Source organism: Toxorhynchites rutilus, chromosome 2 (genome assembly GCF_029784135.1).
Source record: "Toxorhynchites rutilus septentrionalis strain SRP chromosome 2, ASM2978413v1, whole genome shotgun sequence".
Lineage (NCBI taxonomy): Eukaryota > Metazoa > Arthropoda > Insecta > Diptera > Culicidae > Toxorhynchites > Toxorhynchites rutilus.
Genome location: NC_073745.1, coordinates 34,525,815 through 34,545,002, shown reverse-complemented (window position 1 = coordinate 34,545,002; position 19,188 = coordinate 34,525,815). Strand labels below are relative to the sequence as shown.

The 19,188-nt window shown below is 37.2% G+C and overlaps 1 protein-coding gene across 2 annotated transcripts in view; it reads left to right on the top strand.

The window, feature by feature from the left end:
- The first annotated feature begins 2,438 nt into the window (after window positions 1-2,438).
- Window positions 2,439-19,188, top strand: part of LOC129770761 (protein O-mannosyl-transferase Tmtc3-like) — a 640,228-nt gene continuing 623,478 nt past the window's right edge. Inside the window, exon 1 of one of the 2 annotated variants that reach the window (XM_055773813.1) lies at window positions 2,439-3,976. The gene's annotated coding sequence lies outside the window, so the exon portion shown is untranslated. Of the gene's footprint in view, window positions 4,023-19,188 lie in introns of both variants that reach the window. The other variant, XM_055773812.1, reaches the window with a different exon arrangement.

Sequence of the window (19,188 nt, the reverse complement as noted above, 5' to 3'; positions counted from 1 at the left end):
TTTTTCGTTGATATATTGGACATCCATCAAGGCTTGCGGTCTTGTCGTTGATGAAATTTATAAGAAAATGCAGTGAATATTTCCCATCCGCCATGCAAGGCTATACAAGTTTTAGATCACCACACGGCCATGAACCATGTCTGTGGTAACAATATCGAACAGCAACCCATATTTCGTCATAAGCAGACCCGAAAGCGAATGTAAGTTGTTGAAAATAGAATGAAAATTTTTATTCGATGTTGTTTAAATACTTAGAAGACATAGTCTTGACCCTAACTTAACTATAATCTCCATAAATCAATAAATCTCCTTGCATTTCAGCAAAACAATCTTATCTAGAACAGACAATGAATATCAGAGACAATTTTCGTTCAAGATTTTTCCTTACCTGCAGAGAATGCAATTTTTCATTAATTGTGAATAACCGTATCCTCTCTTTCGTCTGCAATGATGTCATGGCAAAAGTACGAGTTCCAAACTTTATACACACCAGATTGGCCAACCAGAAAGACTGCCGGGCCGCAGGTTGAGTATCGCTGGTCTAACGTCATGTGTATTGATATAAACTAAATATAATAACTTTTCTGTAAAACTATGGAAAAATGTCATATGGTGAGTCGAATATCTTTGATGTGATGAATAAAGCCTCTTATTTTTCAAAAACCTGTGAAATATTTTTGTATCCAAAAAGTCTACAACAAAAATGAAAAGTGTTTTACAGATGTCTGTAAATTTACAAACATATTTGTAAATCTGGCATCCCTGGTGGTCTGAGAATTTATTGCAAGAAATCGCTTGAAAACATGCATGAATTTGCTTGAAAACGAAGTGGATTGAGTCCGCACCACTTAGGTTAATACTAACTCGATAACCATCTGTTAATAGCACTTGATTGAAAAATATTTGGTCACAGTGTTACATGGATAGAAAACATTCAAATAAACTCTTTCACATGAATGTATTTTTAAATTCCCAGAGGAACTGGCAGATTATTTTCAGTAACGATTAGATATTTCCACATTTTCCTCGATACTGGAAGCCCACCAGTGGTTAATACTAACTCGATAACCATCTGTTAATACCACTTGATTGAAAAATATTTGGTCACAGTGTTACATGGATAGAAAACATTCAAATAAACTCTTTCACATGAATGTATTTTTAAATTCCCAGAGGAACAGGCAGATTATTTTCCGGATCTTTCTCGATGCTAAATGGCATCCAAACGGAAAGAATTCCGCACGTGTATGTGTGTGTGTGTGTGTGTGTGTGTGTGTGTGTGTGTGTGTGTGTGTGTGTAGCGACTGCTTCGAGATCTTCCTGGGGAACCGTTTGTGGCATCACTCTCCCCCTGATGGATTCCCTTCTGGCCTAAGGTGCACAAACAGGCTTTTGGTGACACCGTTCATCCGCGCTTTCATGATAAACGAAGAGCTTCACCACAACAGCGACAACATGCTCTAAACGCTGTTCAATTTGAACTGAGTGGATTTCCGAGCGGCGCTCGCTTATATACCGATTGGTGATTTCATTAGCCTGTTTTGAAAGCAATTTTAAGACTATTGAAACAAGTTTCTGGATCAGAAAGTAACAAGTATAGAACGCGTAGACATTTTATCTTTCGAATGAAGTGTTTATCATACCATTTCGTTCAGTTGTTTAGGAGCTATTAACGCTCAAAATCTCGGTCTCCGGCGTAACGCTTTCGTTTTCGAAACATTGATTTTACACCCCGGTATAGAAATGAAAGACGTAGTCCTACGTCAAAAACGTGACCTGTTTTCTGATTTGGCACCCTTAATGTAAAACGTAGTCCTACGTAAAAAAATCACCAAGTGTTAAAGTGAACACATGAAAAATTGATAAAATTTGTCCATTTTTTTTAATGCAAACGTCAATTGGAGAAATGGGAAGTGGGAAAGAATGATAAATACTATTTTTCTGTCACATCTTGAACAAGAAGTCACAGATATATGGGTGACGTTGCAATGAATGTGTTAAGCAGCATTGACTATCTTTCGGGATGCGAAAAAAACAATACGCCACTTTTGCTACCAATGCACATATTCCTACAAAAACAAACATTTGTCAGCACCTCAATTGTAAACTTTGCGCCCATGAGCTTCAAAATATGCTTCAACCACCAAAACGTCAGCTTCACTGCCAGCATAGAATCCTTTTGACGCATCCTTTCCAAAACAACCCCCGCCGTGGGAGCATACATATTCCCAAGGCATAGGCCAAATAGAGAGCAGCACATGCGCACTGAAAACCTGCTCAGCCTCTTTCTCTCATGCTCTGCTCATCCTACGCGCGCTCGTATCCTACCAGCAGCAGCAGCACACGGCACGGTGCACATATCCTTTCGGGGATTTGGTCCCAGCCGAAAGTCAAAAGTACGATCATGTGATGCTCCTGCCGTTAGTCTCTCGGTAACTGCAACGTCGAATGGACGCGACTCCGGCTTGACTCCGCGAAAGCACATTTATCCTTTCGGCACGAGAAGTACAAGCAAGTAACCGCAACCACCCCCTGCACAAGCGCTTATGTGGGCGCATCGCTTTTAAAGTTGCGGGACACTCGCTTTTAAAGTTGCGGTGTGCCCAAAGCCACCCTAGCCAGAGAGTGGTGACGGCTGCGTTACGGCCAGCCGTGATTTCGCGAAAGTGTGTCTTGTTTGGAAGTGTTCGATGCGTACACGGTACGTGTGTGTTAGTGTGTGAGTGTGTGTATTTCTAGATTGAGTTGGGAGAGGGAGCGAAACAATTTCTTGTTTTGATCGAAGCGAGAATCGAAAGAACCACTAAAAGAGAGCGAGGAAGAGAGAAAGAAGTGTCAGCAAGTTGAATGGGGGAAACAAGTAGCATAACCAACACTGCTCGCAACCGTGTGTGAATGACAGCCCAGCAGCCTCAGAATAAAGCTACGGAAACAAGGATTTTCTAAGATTGTGGTCCTCTGGTGGGGCTTTGGTGTGGCCTTGTGTGGGCATCCTGACCTTTCTCGGACAGTGGACTGTAAATTGAGTTATCGTGTGGAGAAGTTTTGATTCAGTTGTGCGCCGCGGTGACAAGTTTCTTGTGTGTTAGCAAAGGTTGACAGGTGTCTAATTAGAACCCAAAGTTGGTCCATTGAAGAAGCACAGGTGAAATCCTGCTGTGCGCTGCATCCGAACGGATTGCAGGTATAAGAAAGTTGGTCCGTCAGAAGCACAGATCCGAACAAGGTGGCGCTCCGAAAACGAACAAATCACGTTGGCAAGTGTTTGTTTACAAACTAAAATCTGTCATTGTCACCATTCTACCTATCATGTGGTGGGTGTATTGATATGTTTTGAATGTGCATAGGTGACCTAGGAGCATATGTAGATCCCGTATCCGGTAGAATAGAATGCTCTCGATGGGCGCATTTGTGTCAACTCGAAACACCTTCCGAAAGGAAGATTGATATTGACGTTTGGTTCCCCAGTTTCCATGTTTTGTTTTGGGACCTATCGTGTATCGTATTCCAGTAGAGCAAACTCTCCGCATAAATGTGTATGTGTATGTGTGTGTACATGAACATAACTCCCCACGGCCTACCGAGAGCGATACATGGCTAAAAAACCACTTTTCGCCAAAAATCCCCTCGAATTTAGCATGCTGCTAATTTGAAATAATCGAAGTTGTCTATGGATCAGGTCAATCATTTACTCCCGAAAAAAAAGTTGACGATGAAAAAAACGCAAAGCTGCTGCCATTTGCTCCAATTAGAAAATTCATCACGGAATGTGTGTTAGTGTTACAGAATTCTTGCAGCGCGTTGGCCCGAAGTGAGTAAATACAACAGCAGCAGCAGCAGCAAGAAAAAAAGAATGATTGTTCTCCACGCCAAAAAAAGCCAAATCTCTATGTGGAAGTGTGCTATGCTCCGATATGCTGCGGCGCGGTGTGTGATGCTGTTGCCGTTGGAAGAAAAGTGCTTTCAGTGCAAATAGGTGTGTATGTGTGTCTGTGTCTGTGCGAGTGTTGGTGATTTTATGTGTAAGTAAACCAACCACCCGTTTTTATGCTGCTATCCCACTTTAAGAATTTTTAGGCTCGTGCGATTTTTCGTTGTGTTTTGCGTATTTTGCGTCGAATTTCGCAATTCCATTGCTTCATAATTTTGAAGTTCTGTTTCTCGTGCAACACTAGTCGAAACCACGCAGCAGTTTGGAACCGATTCTAGTTCCCGCAAAAAAGGGCGTTGGAAGTCACGTTGTACGAAAGGTGTGCTTTTGATCTCTGTGGCTTCCGGTTCCCTGCGACTCTCTCTCAACAGGTCCGGTTCGCGAATAATGTGCAAGGGGAGAGGGGGAGGTGTGTAGGTCATGGTTTGTTTGATGGGCGCGGAATATGTTTGATATGCACATTAGTGGCCGCGAAAGTGACACACGCTAATGAATGGGGATCACAGCAGGCAGCGAGCGTTCGAAATTAATCCTTTTTGAGGTGGGGTGGGGCGCTGCAGGGTTTGCACTAGTTGTTATTCGTTAAATGTGACTTTAATCGTGTTTGTGTGATTCGATCGGGAGGCAATTAATTAGAGAGGGATTCACATTAATTCATTGTTTTAAGTGACCGCCAATGGGGTCGGGTGCGTGGTTTTCCACAAGCTTAGGCTCGAGAGTTTGAGTGTAGAAAACGATCGATCCCTTCCGTTATCGATGATACTTGTTGACCCTCTACCAGACCGATATAATGATGCTTTCCACTAGCTGTTGGGGGACTTGTTAAACCCTCCTGTACTCGCGTGCAAAATCATAACACGTATACTCGCGCACGGTGTCACAGACCGAAAATTGAACTTCTCTGTAATGTTGCTATTGTGTATTTTTCAGGCTTCGTTGGCATTTATTTGAAGAAGAGGGTATGATTGAGTGAAAAACCCCAAAAAAATATGTTTATGTCTTCTTTATTAAGTTTTAATAGTCATCTAAATCAGCCTCCTCAAGACAGAGTAATTTTTGACACTCCAACACAAATAACGAAATTCGAATTTTTCACTCTTATTAATAAAAAGTAAGCAACTGAATATAATTCATGGAAGCATAAGGAGCTATAAAATAACATAAAAGCGTATTAATAGATTGTGGTTCCATTGGAGTAAGAATCAGAACATTGCATAACTGCATGCTCGAAACAAACATATTTTTTACATTTCATGCAGTTGTTGCGTGTTTTTCTTGTCTTTTATCGAAGAGAAGAATGTATAACGACCTTCTAGATAATTATCAGATGATAAAGATTTTGGAATATAAAGAATGCATATTTCTAATATTCTTATATGCTGTATTCTTGGTAAATTAAGAATTAATGCTTTTTTTTAGATGGGGCATAAAAAGATGATATAAAAGGATTTCTAGGAACTACCTTTTCTTTTTCTTGTTTTCTTGTCGATATTGTTCATTATAAAAACAAAATCCCCGAAACTGTAACTGTTAAAAATTATTATAAGCCACCGATTAGTTTATAGTTTACTGTTTACAATTATTCCACAAGTGAAATTCTTTCACAAGTGTGTGTATATGTATGACCATTATATTTAGCGAATAACTATACGAAAGTCAAACATTTATATTTTGCTTTTGAACATATGAATCTAACGACGAATAGTAAAATCCGTTCAATCCTGTTACAAAAGGGACTAAAGGGACTGAAATCAAATAAGAATACAGGGAAACTTCGATATAACGTACCCTCGTTATAGCGTACCCTCGATATAACGTCACTCGATATAACGTGCACATTTCCAAAGTGTAAAGGAAAAACATTTTCAATATTTTTTTCCTGATAGAACAATGAATTATCTGTATTGTGATGCTAAAACAAGTTTTGTACCTTCAATCAATCCCGAAATACAGCTGGTTTTGTGAATCCGGATTCTAAATGAATCAAGCTTCAATCAGCAGTACGAAGGGAAACATCATGAGAAAGGCTGGCTTCGTCTTCTGATTAAAGTTGTTCATTAACTTTACTAAAACAGCAACACAATAATGTATTATAGACTACGTTTGTGAGTTTTTTCGATATTCGATATAACGTACAATTTTGAAAGTGAAATAAATGTACGTTATATCGAAGTTTACCTGTAGTCCGATAATGACCTTATGCATTATATTCAATGAATATTCCACTAACATTAATTTTTATATTTCATTCAACAATATTCTAGAATATGAAAAAAGTCACTTGTCCAATAAAGTTACTCCTATACTCGCGTCGGTGTGTCAGACCGAATGTGTTAAAAAACTGGCACACGTCTCCTTTGTACCTACACTTGCGATACGCTAAACGATGACGAACGACTAATAACAAAGCTAGATAGAATCGCAAAGTCGTAGTGTTGATATTTTCTGAGAAATGAACGAATTATTGATTTCTCGGTCTGACAGACCAATGCGCGAGTATAGGAGTGTTAAAGTTCAGTGTTGTTTATTGCAAAATGTTACCGCTGATTGTATTTTGATTGCTAATCTGAAAGGCTCACGTTCGCGAATAATGATTAACGTGTTTAAATTATCAATGAGCCACAAAAGCCACAAAGGCTTGATTCAATAGCGTTCAATAGCTCTATCAACTACTGTTTCATAGAGGTTTATGCATCGATTTGTTCGAGCTTATTGATTGAACGATGTCACAATAAAAATACGGTGGGAAATCAGTATTTATTTCATCTGAAATTGATGAAAAAAAATGTTAAAAATTCAAAACACTAGCCCAAATTGTGATTCTACCGTCGTGATAACTGATCACAAACATCTAATATATTGGGATAAAACGTTGATTGACGGATAGCTATGATTTTTAGCTGTTTTTTTTTCAATTGAAAATTAAGTACAGATTTTTTTTCCCCTGTTGGATGTGAACCACTGCGTCCATTATTTTGAACTATTGTGGTATACCCGTTTTTTATACTACACTTCAAGCTTTTCTACTACTCTTTGATGAAAGAGTAGACTGAATTTCTTTGGGCTCCAGAATAGCTTTATCAAGGTGTTGAAGTCTGTGTCTAGTTAGAGCTCCGCAGTTACAGAGCAAATGTTCCGAGGTTTCGCTTTCGGCATTACAAAGCGACAAATATCATCTTGTGCTAAACCTATGTTTTTTAAGATGGTATTTACTCAGGCAGTGTCCTGTTACAAGACCAGTGAATGTGCTGAAGTCTTTCTTACTAAGACTTAGCAGCTGTTGAGTAATTTTAATACTCGGCGTAATAAATTTTTTCGCCTGTTTAAGTTTTGCAGCCATCCAATTGGCTGTCACTCCCCGGTCTTCCCATTTCTTCAGCTCACTTTTCAACACACAGTCAGAAAGTCCACAGAATGGTTCTGGACCAGTGAATGGCGAGTTTGAGCCGTTCCTGGCAAGTTCATCTGCTCGCTCGTTGCCCTCTATACCGCAATGGCCAGGAATCCAGTACAATTGTACCGAACATATCTGACTTAAATGCCGTAAAAGGGAAATGCATTCCCAGACAATTTTTGAAGAGCATTCAAAAGCATTTAGAGCTTTAAGTGCCGCTTGACTGTCTGAGAATATGCAGATATTAGCATGTCTATATTTTCTTTTGAGGCAAACATTTAAACAGTAGAGATGAATCTATGCTTGTTTGAAAACGTAGTTATACTTTGATTCATCAAGTTTACTTCAATGTTGGCACTGTTTGTTCAGTTACTCAGTTAACATATTGTAGTCGATTATCGAATATCGGTTGTGCGAAGTTAAAGTGTTGGACAAAATATTAGAGTTAGGTCCTTTCGAATCTCATGAGGGAAAACGTGGGAAGAGCTGTGGCTTGAAGTGTAAAATTAAATTATTAACACTAAACTTACCAGCATTTCAAGTATACAGGACGGACTCGATTATATACAGTCTCGGATTCCTTTGCACTGTATATACTGCCGTTCTACGCATAGTTGTCCCATGTTCCAAAATCAGCAACTGAGAAAAATGCAATCAAAATTTTCTACCATATTTGTCTACCAGAAGCTTTAAGCATTTCAGTTTAGCAATACTCCGGGTTTATTTTATTAGCAGTAAACAATTGTCTAAAGAAATGTAAAAATTTCCCCTCATTTGAATCAATCAATGTTCATTACGAGCTTTAAAACTCATGGTGAGACAATTATGCCTAGAATATCAACATGGGACAATTGAACTTGATGTTGTTTTTCTAAAAACTGTTAACGAACAGTAAGTTTTTTTTTGTATTTTACGAAAGATTATGCATAAAAACATCATTTTATAAGAAAAGTGAGTGATCTACAACACCTATGCAATATATAAATATCATTGTTGTTAGGCATTCGCTCCCGTGGCCGAGTGGTTAGCGTCAAACCTAACATGCCGGGGGTTCGGGTTCGATTCCCGTTCTGGTCGGGGAAATTTTTCTTCAAAGAAATTTCCTCTGACTTGCACTGTGGTCACGCGTGTTCTAGAGCTTGCCACTTACCACTTACCACTTACCACTTGCCACTTAGTGCCATATAAGAAGAAGAAGAAGGGATTCGCTAACAGGTATACACGTGTTCTGCTAAACTCATTTTTGATTTGTTTGAGACTTAGTTCGTTCTTCCAAACCAGAAATGAGTGCATTAGCCCTGCTGAAAGCTTGACATAAAATTCTTGTACTTGAACCGATTCATTTAATATGGATCTACAAAGAATACATGGTGGGACATTTATGCTTAGAATATCAACATGGAACAACTGAGCTTGATGTTGTTTTTTTTTAATGCCGGGAACAAACAATATTTTGCTTTGTGTTTTTCCGGAAGATTAGGCATAAAAACATCGTTTTATTAAGAAAAGTGAAAGTTGTCAAAAAGTAACATAGGAAAACTATGCGTTGAACGGCAGTATAATCGAATTGAAAAAAATTATTCGTTTTTTATGCATACATGTTTGTTTTTTTTAATATAAAAAAAGATTTTCATTTTTGATTCATCCCCTGAAAGTCAGAAAACACATTTCTCACATGAAAAAAATAAATCTATCCAGAATCTCTCAGGATAGACGATCATATTTGATGAAAAAAATATTCTACGCATATGTTCGAATTTCAATAATGACAGAGTTATAAAACTTTTTTTTTTCTGTTTTGGACTCTGTTGCCTCAAACTGACTCTACATTAAAAAGGTACGGTACGGAAAACGATTCTGTTGCTTCCATTTGGAAGATGAGAAAATACAGGATATAGTGGAACATCCAAATTAGTGAACTTAAAAACATTTCGGAAGTGAAAACTTAAAAGTAAATAATTTTTAATGTGTTATTATTGATTTTATTCTAAAATTCATATTCAACTTGATTGTTTCCATCAATTTAATTAAAGATCTTTAGCCGCTCCACAATTTATTTTTTGATACCCAACTTCTATCTTTGTTAATTTGGTTGCAATATCGATATAGCCACTTCCTGGTGAAAATTCAAGCAATGTTTAAAAATCACGATTTTCACCCCTTCTTCTTCTTCTTCAATGGCACTAACGTTCCTAGAGGAACTTCGCCGTCTCAACGTAGTATTACTTGCGTCATTTTTATTCGTACTTAGTTGAGATTTCTATGCCAAATAACACGCCTTGAATGCATTCTGAGTGGCAAGCTCTAGAGAATACGCGTGATCACAGTGCAAGTCGGAGGAAATTTCTTTGACGAAAAATTCCCCCGACCAGAACGGGAATCGAACCCGAACACCCGGCATGTTAGTTATGACGCTAACCACTCGGCCAAGGGAGCACACCCCACTGAACGTATAATAGCCACTTAAATTTCACTTTAACGTTGAAAGGTTACATTTTTGCTTGAAATAAGTCATATTTGAAATGTGAATTTTTTTTTCAAACTGTATATAATTGAGTCTAAAATTGTATATAATCGAATCATATATAATCGAGCTCGACCTTTATCAAGAAAAATTATCAAAAAAAAAATCATCAAAACTTGTAGTACTAAAAAAATATTGAAATTTTTAAAAAAATTGAAGGGGGATTTAGAGATTCAGTACTACTCTAATCCATATTAGAATGTGTTACTACGGTTTTTCTAGATATGTGTGATTTTTTTTCAGATTTTTTTCAGTGTTGCGCGGTGCATTTTTTTTTATATTTCCAAAGGGTCTGGCTGAGTACGGGAGTAAAAAGTGCCCTCAAACCATATCACCAGATGTATGGAAAATATTGTATAGGGTACTAAATAAGAAATTTTGATAGTAGTACCATATATTTGAGTCCTTATATGGTACAACATAGGATCTGTGGTGAAATGGGCACCTTTTCGTTTTTTTCACGCCGTTCTCAATAGCTTTGAGAAAAAAATATGAAAAAAAAAATACTGAAAGTACATCTTGTGAAGGTGTATCGATCAGTATTTTCAAACAATTCTTTCATCAAAAAATCAAACACTAAAAAAAAATTAAGTTAATTTTTATTTTGATTTTAAATTAAATTATTTTTTTTTTATTTTGAGATTCAGTACTACTCTAGTTTGTATTCAAATTTCTTCCAACGTCTATTTCAGGTTTTTATTGTTTTTTTCCAGAATGTGTAGAGTGTTTTTCGCGGTACAAAAAAATTTATATATATTTTCAGCCATTTCGAAATTTTGAAAAAAAAATATTACAGTGGAACTTGGATGTAACGCACCCTCTTTATAACGTACACCTGTTCAATGTGTAAAAAATATTTTCCGAAATAGGTACTGAGAGTTTCATACCAAGCTCACAGGTTCAACAAAGGACACTTGATGTCCTGTACTTTTAACCAATCTCGAGATACAAACGGTTTTATGATTCCGGATTCTAAATGAATCAAGCAGTATGAAGGGAAACATAATGAGAAAGGTTGGCTTCATCTTCTAGTTTAACTTTTTTATCCTTATTTTTGACGTAGGACTACGTCTAACCGGAAGATATAAGGGGTGAAATGGAAATCTAGGCACTGAACAAGTAGGAAAAAATGCAAGATTTGGAACGCTTATAACTCGAGCATTTCTCAATAGATCGCAAAGGTTTTTGCATCAATTGATAGGAAATATATCTACGCATCTATCATAACGAATAACATTTCATTTTTCTTGAGATAAATAATTGAATAATTGTGAAATATCAAGCATTGTCCAAATGCACTATGTGCCCATTTTTGATTGGTCCATTTTGTGCTCCTCAAATCGTACCGACCAAAACGGGCAACCAGAGCAGCAGTGAAATAGAATGAGGCACGATTGGAAAGGAAAAAGAAAAAAAATGAACGAAACATTGGTCGCAGTCTCACACATGCGTAATTCTCGAGCCAGCCAGTCAGCTTAAAAATCCCCGCTCCGTTGCCGTAACGATCATTCTCATCCAAACCGTACACCACATCGGTTCGTACCACAACACATCAACAAACCAACCCAAGCAGCCATGTCTGGACATGGTAAAGGAGGAAAAGTGAAGGGAAAGGCAAAATCCCGCTCGAACCGTGTTGATCTGGAGTTCCCCGCAAGGGTATTTAGGCCGAGCGCGTCCACCTAGCCGGCGTTATATAGTTTCGGCCGCCGAAGTGATCGAGTTAGCTGGCAAAGCTGCTCGCGACGATAAGAAAACCCGCATTCAGAACAGAACACATTCGGTTCGGTGGACATCAAGACAACAGGCAGTTGCAGCGAGTGGCGAGTGGCAAACGCAATCGCAAAACGGCATCAGGTAGCAGAAGAAAAAAGTTTGTTCTTTATACAAACTGCTTTGGTGGAAAATCCAGAACAAGGCGGCATCGAGGGCGTTCGAAATGGTTTTTTTCAAAACCACGAGTACAAAGTTTTCTAAATTGGAACCATTCCATAAAACAAGGCGCTTATCAGGGCCAATCAACCTTTCAAAAAAGAGTTTACGAAATACAGTTCAATGCTTTCTAAAATAATATCCAAAATAATAATAAAACACAAATTGATTTTTTCATAATTTGTTTGCCAGGATCTGATGAGTATGTGAATTTGGCAGTTGTTCTGAGCTTATTGATAGTTGGGGACTTTCCTGATTATTCAATTTTCACCAATTCTTAAATTGTTTCCAGATTGAAAGTACAGTAATTTACAATTAGTTTGACATTTAGCTAATTGGACGGACATGTAATGCGACTTATTCAGTTGGACATTTTTGTAAACATAGAGATCCAAATTATGACCCCACATTGAATGTCGACACTGTACCACTGTCATCGCAAATGTTCAATTACAGGTTAAAATCGCCTCCAATGCGATACTGAGTGGTGGTAATGCGACGTGCCATTGAATGTAATTTACTGTAAAATATGTCACAAGCTGGATGGGAAGAAATTTTCCAACTGTGGAAGCTGTGGTGAGTGGCAAACGCAATCGCTAAACAGAAAGGTTTAGCCGAACAAGATGGGGATATCGAGTGATAACAAAACAATAAACTCTTTAGATTGAAGATGATTTTGTGATCCTGAAAAGGACCCTTTTTAGCCTGCATGTGAATCCAACGAGCGAACAAATCGTAATGAATGTATTTTTTTGCCATCGCTGCCTTTTAACGCTCATTCGTTCGTCTCGTTGGACTCGCCTCTTTGGCTGAGTCTGCCGATTTGTCTCTATCCTGTGAGCGTGTACTGCTAGTGTATAAAACGCGCGGATCCCAAAGAAATATCTAATTTTCTTTCAATCCGTAAACCAGTGTGGTTGTACGGCATCGTTTAACATCGCATCGCATCAACGGATTGGTGCTGGAGCACAAGTATACCTAATAGCGGTTATAGCGGAATTTTGGCCGCCGGAGTGCTCGAGTTGGCTTGCAAAGCTGCTCACGACAATAAGAAAACCCTCCTGCAGAACAGAGACCATTTGGTTCTGTGGCATTAACTAGTTTCAGCGAGTGGCAAACGCAATCGCAAAACGGCAACAGGTAGATTAAAGAAAAAGTTTGTTTATACAGACTGCTTTGGTGGCAAAACCAGCCACCGTAAAACACGGCGCTTTTCAGGGCCATTAAACCATTCAAAGAAGAGTTATTAAAAGTTTTTCACAATACCAATGCATTCTAAAGTGACATAATATGACATATAATATAAACTGTTTTTTTTGTTTATGCTTGTTCTTGAACTTATTGGTGGTTGGGGTTTTTTAAATTGATCATTCAGTTTTCACAAACCCATGTATGGTTTCCGAATTAAAAGTGGCTTCAAATTACAACACATTGTATGCAGGATGGCATTAACGAATTTTCTCGGTAGCAAGAACTGCTTTCTTTAGTTGATAACTGATGTTGAAAATTGACTGACGTTACATCTGCATTGCATAGAGAAATAACTAAGTAGCAGCACGATGAACTATGTATTTCCTGCTGCTCTGGTCTTATTTTAAAGGACTTCAATCCGAATGTCTTCCGTCCCTGTATTTACTGTTGGTTTTTCAGAACGCTCGACAGATCGTAGAGTTCGTCAGTTCAACCTCAGTTCTTTTTCTTTTTTTTTACTTTGTTTGCGGAGACTACAAATCTTACAATTCATTCGTCTCCGAAACCACAGCTTAAGGTACGGTAATGTGCTCAATAGTGAAATATATGATAGTGAACGAGCTGATGACCACCTGTGCATTGCCTATCACAGCCATCATTTTGATTGTACGATATGTGTATACGCCGAAAGATGCCCGACGTTGAACATTTAATAAGTACAAAGCCTTCAGAAAAAAAATCAAGAATCAAGTTTGTAAAAAAACGCAAAAACACAACACCAAAGGTTCTTTTCAGAACCCCCAACATGTTCATAAAGAGTAAACAGTAAACTAATCCATTTTTTCAGGCAGATAGGTAGGAATTCACGTAGGAGAAGAAAATGAATCAATATATTTAAAATATATATTTTGCAAAAGCTTTCCCCTTTGTATAGTCCTACGTCACTCCGGTTATGTCACCGACATTACCCACCCGTCTTTTTTAATTCACCCAAACAACAACACAAAATAGTAATATAAGCTATGTTCCTGAGTTCATTATTTTGCTTCGAATTTTGAAAAAGAAATGTACGTTATATCGAAGTTTACCTGTACTTCGAGACCCACTTTTACTCTAATTTTTATTCAAATGCGTTCGTATGTGTTGTTTTTTTAACATGTAGCGTAATTTTTTCTTGAAACTTTAAGAGGATTGCGTGAAAAAAAATACTTTTTTGGCCATTGAGTTTTTAATTTATTTTAGAATTTAGAGGCCCAGTACTGCTCTAATATTTATTTAAATTTTATTGTTTATATGTCTAAGTTTTGTCGGTATATTTAGAGCACTGTGCTGTACAAAGATTTTTTTTCTCGTATCTTAAAATATATGAGACCTGCACGTTGTGGTTGCATGGCTAAGGTTGAATTTTTAATTTGTTTATGTTGTAACAACAATCCTAGATGTGTTTGGTTGTTTCGTATATTGTATCATAGTTTGAGATTATTCGGTTCTTTTCCGTACTTTTCAAGTTTTTGATGCGTACACAAACGAACAGAACATTGATATATATAGAGAGATATATCTATGAGGGCAATCGATAAATTTTAAATCACTTCGACACACAATTTTAGTTCACGATTTTGTCAAACATGTAAAAAAAAAGCTTCCATCACATAGAACTCGAAAACTAATCAAGCAAATGGAGCCAAATTTGGCATGTGAAGATTTTAGGGGGCGCGAAACGTTTCTATGGTGAATAGACACTCCTTCCCCTCTCTAAGGGGAGAAGCGGGGAGGGGTCTGTCTATATTCTATCATATTTTCTGTATCATAAATTTATTCCATGTAACGAAGAAACATGTTATTTGCAAGTAGTTGAAAAATCTTGAAGGAGAATTGTTTCTGAAAATAAACTGATATTATAATGACGAGTTTTGATAGAAGTATTAGGAATTTTTTAGTAGAAGGTAAATTTAACGGGGTCGATTAGAGGATCAATCAATGAACAGTTCTGCGACTGGGCTCATGAACTTACGCTTAGTAAGAAAACGTGAATGTTTAAAGGTATTGATAACAAAAAACAAGTTTTGGGCGGGACGAAATTTGTCGGGAGAGCTAGTATATATATACAGCCATTCCATGCCAAACCGATATAGTGGATTTTCAGATTTTCTTCAAAAGCGGTAGTTTTTTTCTTTATCGCAAATTCTTAGACCCGTATTTTTTTTAATTTTTTTGTTAGGGTGACCATTTCCATTTTAGGGTGGTCCGAAAAATCCATTTTTTTTGCATTTTTTCCAGAAATGACTATTTTCTAAAATTCATAACTTTCGAACCACTGGACCAATTCAGATGTTCGACATATTAAATTAAAGCCTATTAGCTGGTTTTTTTCGGAAAAAAATACTATAGTTGCAGAAAATTTTAATTATATTTTCGTTATTATTGATTGTATTTGTTTTTTATATTTTTCATGGTCTCGGGACCAAAGGCATTATATTTTTTTATATTTTTTCTGGAAAGCTGAACATTTTTCACATAACATATCTCGAAACCAGGGAGGCGTTTTTTCGTTTTTGAGTTATGATTTTTCAAAGTTAATAGGTGGTCCGAAAAATCTAATTTTTCCCATTTTTTCCACTACAAAAAATCATAACTTTCGATCTACTGAACCGATCCAGATGATCGACATATCAAATTAAAGCCAATTAGCTAGTCTTGTTTGAAAAAATATTACACTCTGAATAAAAATGGGTTTCGTTTTCATAATTATTGATTATATTTGTTTTTATAGTTTACATCGTTTTGGGACCAAGGGCACCATATTTTTGTATATTTTTTCCTGAAAGCTGAGATTTTTCACCTTATATATACGAATACCATAGAGGTGTTATTTATCGTTTTTAAGTTATGATTTTTTCAAAGTTAACATGTTTTCAGTTTTCGTTCAACATTTCTATGTTACTAGACTGTATGTGATTCTAATCCAATTAATTGGCAAATGTGTTATTTTCTCAAGAAAATCCAGCTAGTGAGCTTTAATTTGATATGTCGATCATCTGAATCGGTCCAGTAGTTCAAAAGTAATAAATTTTTAAGGAAAGTCATTTTTAGGAAAATGATTTTTTGGACCACCGGATAACTTGGATTGTATATTGTGTCCAACTTTGAGCTCATTCGGTTCCTTACTGTTCGAGTTTTTGACGCGTACACAAACGAACAGAACATTTTTGTATATATAGAGATTGCAAATGCAGCTCATACATGAGCTATAATGTTTATTCATTTTTCGTCAGAAAAATGTAGACTGCATTCTTATATATTAATGTTACAATGTTTTTTAAAGTTAAATATTATTTCTACGGTACATGTTTCTTTTTAGCTGTTTTTTATTCATTGTTTTGTCAATTAATTCGCAGTGTTGATTGTATATACGCATCATGCGATTGATAGGAGCGTTGTTTGCATAATTTGTTCTGGATGTTTTAGTTAGAAACAAATTTCGCGTTCTTAGTTGATGCCCAGGTACATAGGAATTTAATTTTTCTAGTAATTTAGTTGCGAAATTAGATCATTAACAAAAGAAAGCATTGCAAATTTACGGCGTTCCTCTAGTGATTGGATGTTTATGAGCATGCAGCGTGCTTCATATGAAGGAAGTGGAAATGCGATCCAGTTCAACTTACGGAGTGCAAATAAGAGAAACTGTTTCTGGACTGACTCAATGCGTCCTTCATGTACCACCATATACGGGTTCCAAACGATGTTACAGTATTCCAGAATGGGCCTTACGTATGTGGTATACAAAAGCTTGATTGTGTATGGGTCCTGGAAGTTATGTGAGAAGCGTTTGACAAAGCTTAACACACTATTTGCCTTATTGATTACAGAGTTGTAGTGTTCTATGAATGTGAGTTTACAGTCCAGGACGACACCTAGATCTGTAACTATTTTACATTTCTCTACATTTTGATTTCCAAGACGTATTACAATATTTGGTACATGAATTTTTCCGCTAAATGTAATGGAGTTGCATTTTTTTACATTCAGTTTTAATAGATTTTATTACACCAAGTATGGAATACATGATTCTCGTTTTGGAATGCTTCGATGTCGATTTCATTACCAATTTCCGCGAAAAGCTTCATGTCGTCTGCATACGCAAGTACATTTTTACGCTTGAGAACGAAGGAGATATCATTAACGTACGGAATGAAAAGATGAGGACCAATATGTGAGCCTTGTGGGACTCCCGAAGTGACATTTACTGGATTTGAGAGAGAATTTTGAAAATGAACAAATTGTTCACAATGGGGGTTGGTTGCGCGTTCGCTTAGTAAGTGATCGATCGTGAGTTCAAAACTCAGGGCCCTCATTGACCATCTTTGTGTTGTTACAGAATAACTACGTCCACGTAACAATTATCAGCGATGAAGATCGGTCCACGGTAGAAATAGGATCGATTCATCCATACAACTGCTCTGCTCTGCAAGACACATCGGACTGCTGTTCTATAAATAACTACTTAACAATGATCAATCAACTGTCTCCGCTGTCCAGTCTAACTGGATGACGGAAGAACAGAAAGAAAACTCTTACGCCTAAATGGCAACTGTGTAAATGTGTACCATATGCAATGGTATAGAAGGGAAAACTCTAACGCCGAAAAATGGCAACTGTGTAATGTGCTAATTATAGATATGACAAACATATGTGACATGTACACGATTAAAGTTCGGCTCTGTTACAGCTAAAATGCTAATGAGGGATAGAAGAAAATTGTTCACAATTTGTTAGGTAAGAATTGAGCCAGTTTAAGAGTCCTTGTTCCATTATTTCGTTTGAAGAATGCGCTACATCTTCATCGAGATGCATCTGCGATGGAAAGTTATTGGTTTTGAGCTTAGACTTTACGTAATTGAAGAATTTCTTCGGACATGATTTGACTTCTGTTTCGACCTTCCTATTATACTCTTCGTGTGCACTTTTAATGCTAAATTGGGAAATATTCTGATATCACACCAAATTTTGGTTACTTTTGTCTATTTTGTATTTTTTTGTGTGTTTTTTGTTTTCTATTCTTTAAATTTCTTATTTGAGCGTTATACCAAATAGGATATTTGCTGGTTGAATTTCTTCGTCTTCTTTTCTTCGGCACATATTCTGATATTATCTTATTCAGAATTTCGTGAAGAATATGTACCGATAAGTTGACATCTCGTTCACTGTTTAATAAAGTATGCCATTCTATGGCTTGTAGGCTACATTTGATTGCTTCAAAGTTCGTCTTGTTGTATTCCGGTACTTCTTCGTACTCCCGGTCGATGTGTGAAATTTTCCAGTTTTCCAAAGGGGAGTCATGGACTCATTCACACAAAAGTCGTCGGTGATGTTGAATGAATAATAGGTCTAAATAATAATTTTGGGAATTGTTTACGTGATTTATTTGATTAAGACCGAGATGTGCAATTTCGTCAAATATATAATGAAGGGTTTCATTTTTCCCGGCGACTGGAAGTAGAATGCATTCATCATCGTTATCGGGTATGAAGTCTACTTTATTTTGATTGAAGTCGCCAATAGAATTCTGATCCTGGCTCAAGATGTTGCTACACATTTTAAGAATGATGTTTTTATACAGAACGTGAACGTGATAGATACAGTAGTTGACTGGGATGCTATACTCGGCGACGCATCCACAGACCAGACTGTTCTATGAAAAGGTTTTTAACATACTCAACGATCAAGTTCCACGAAAACACAGGAGTTCCGCAATTCACTCAAAACTCCCTTGGTGGACACCAGAACTACGACACCTTCGTAATATCGTTCGGAAATCACGTAAACGTTTTTTCCGCGAAAGATCTTCGTGCAACAGGGATAGATTAAAACACCTTGAAACGATCTACAATGAATGTCAAGAAAACGCGTTTCGAAGTTACAACAACCGCACCGAATCAAACTTGAAACGTGATCCAGCATCTTTCTGGTCCTACATTAGGAACCTGAAAAATACTACTCGAATTCCCTCAGGAATGACGCATGATGGAGCTACTGCGGACTCGCCCGAGAATATCGCTGACTTTTTCGCGGACTTTTTTAGTAGCGTGCACAATCGTGACACTCCCAGTTTATCAGCGGCTGGTCGAAACATTCCATCGTTTGACATAAACCTTCCGCTATTAACTTTCGCCCCAAATGACGTAGCTGCAGTTTTGAAAAACCTTGACGCTTCCA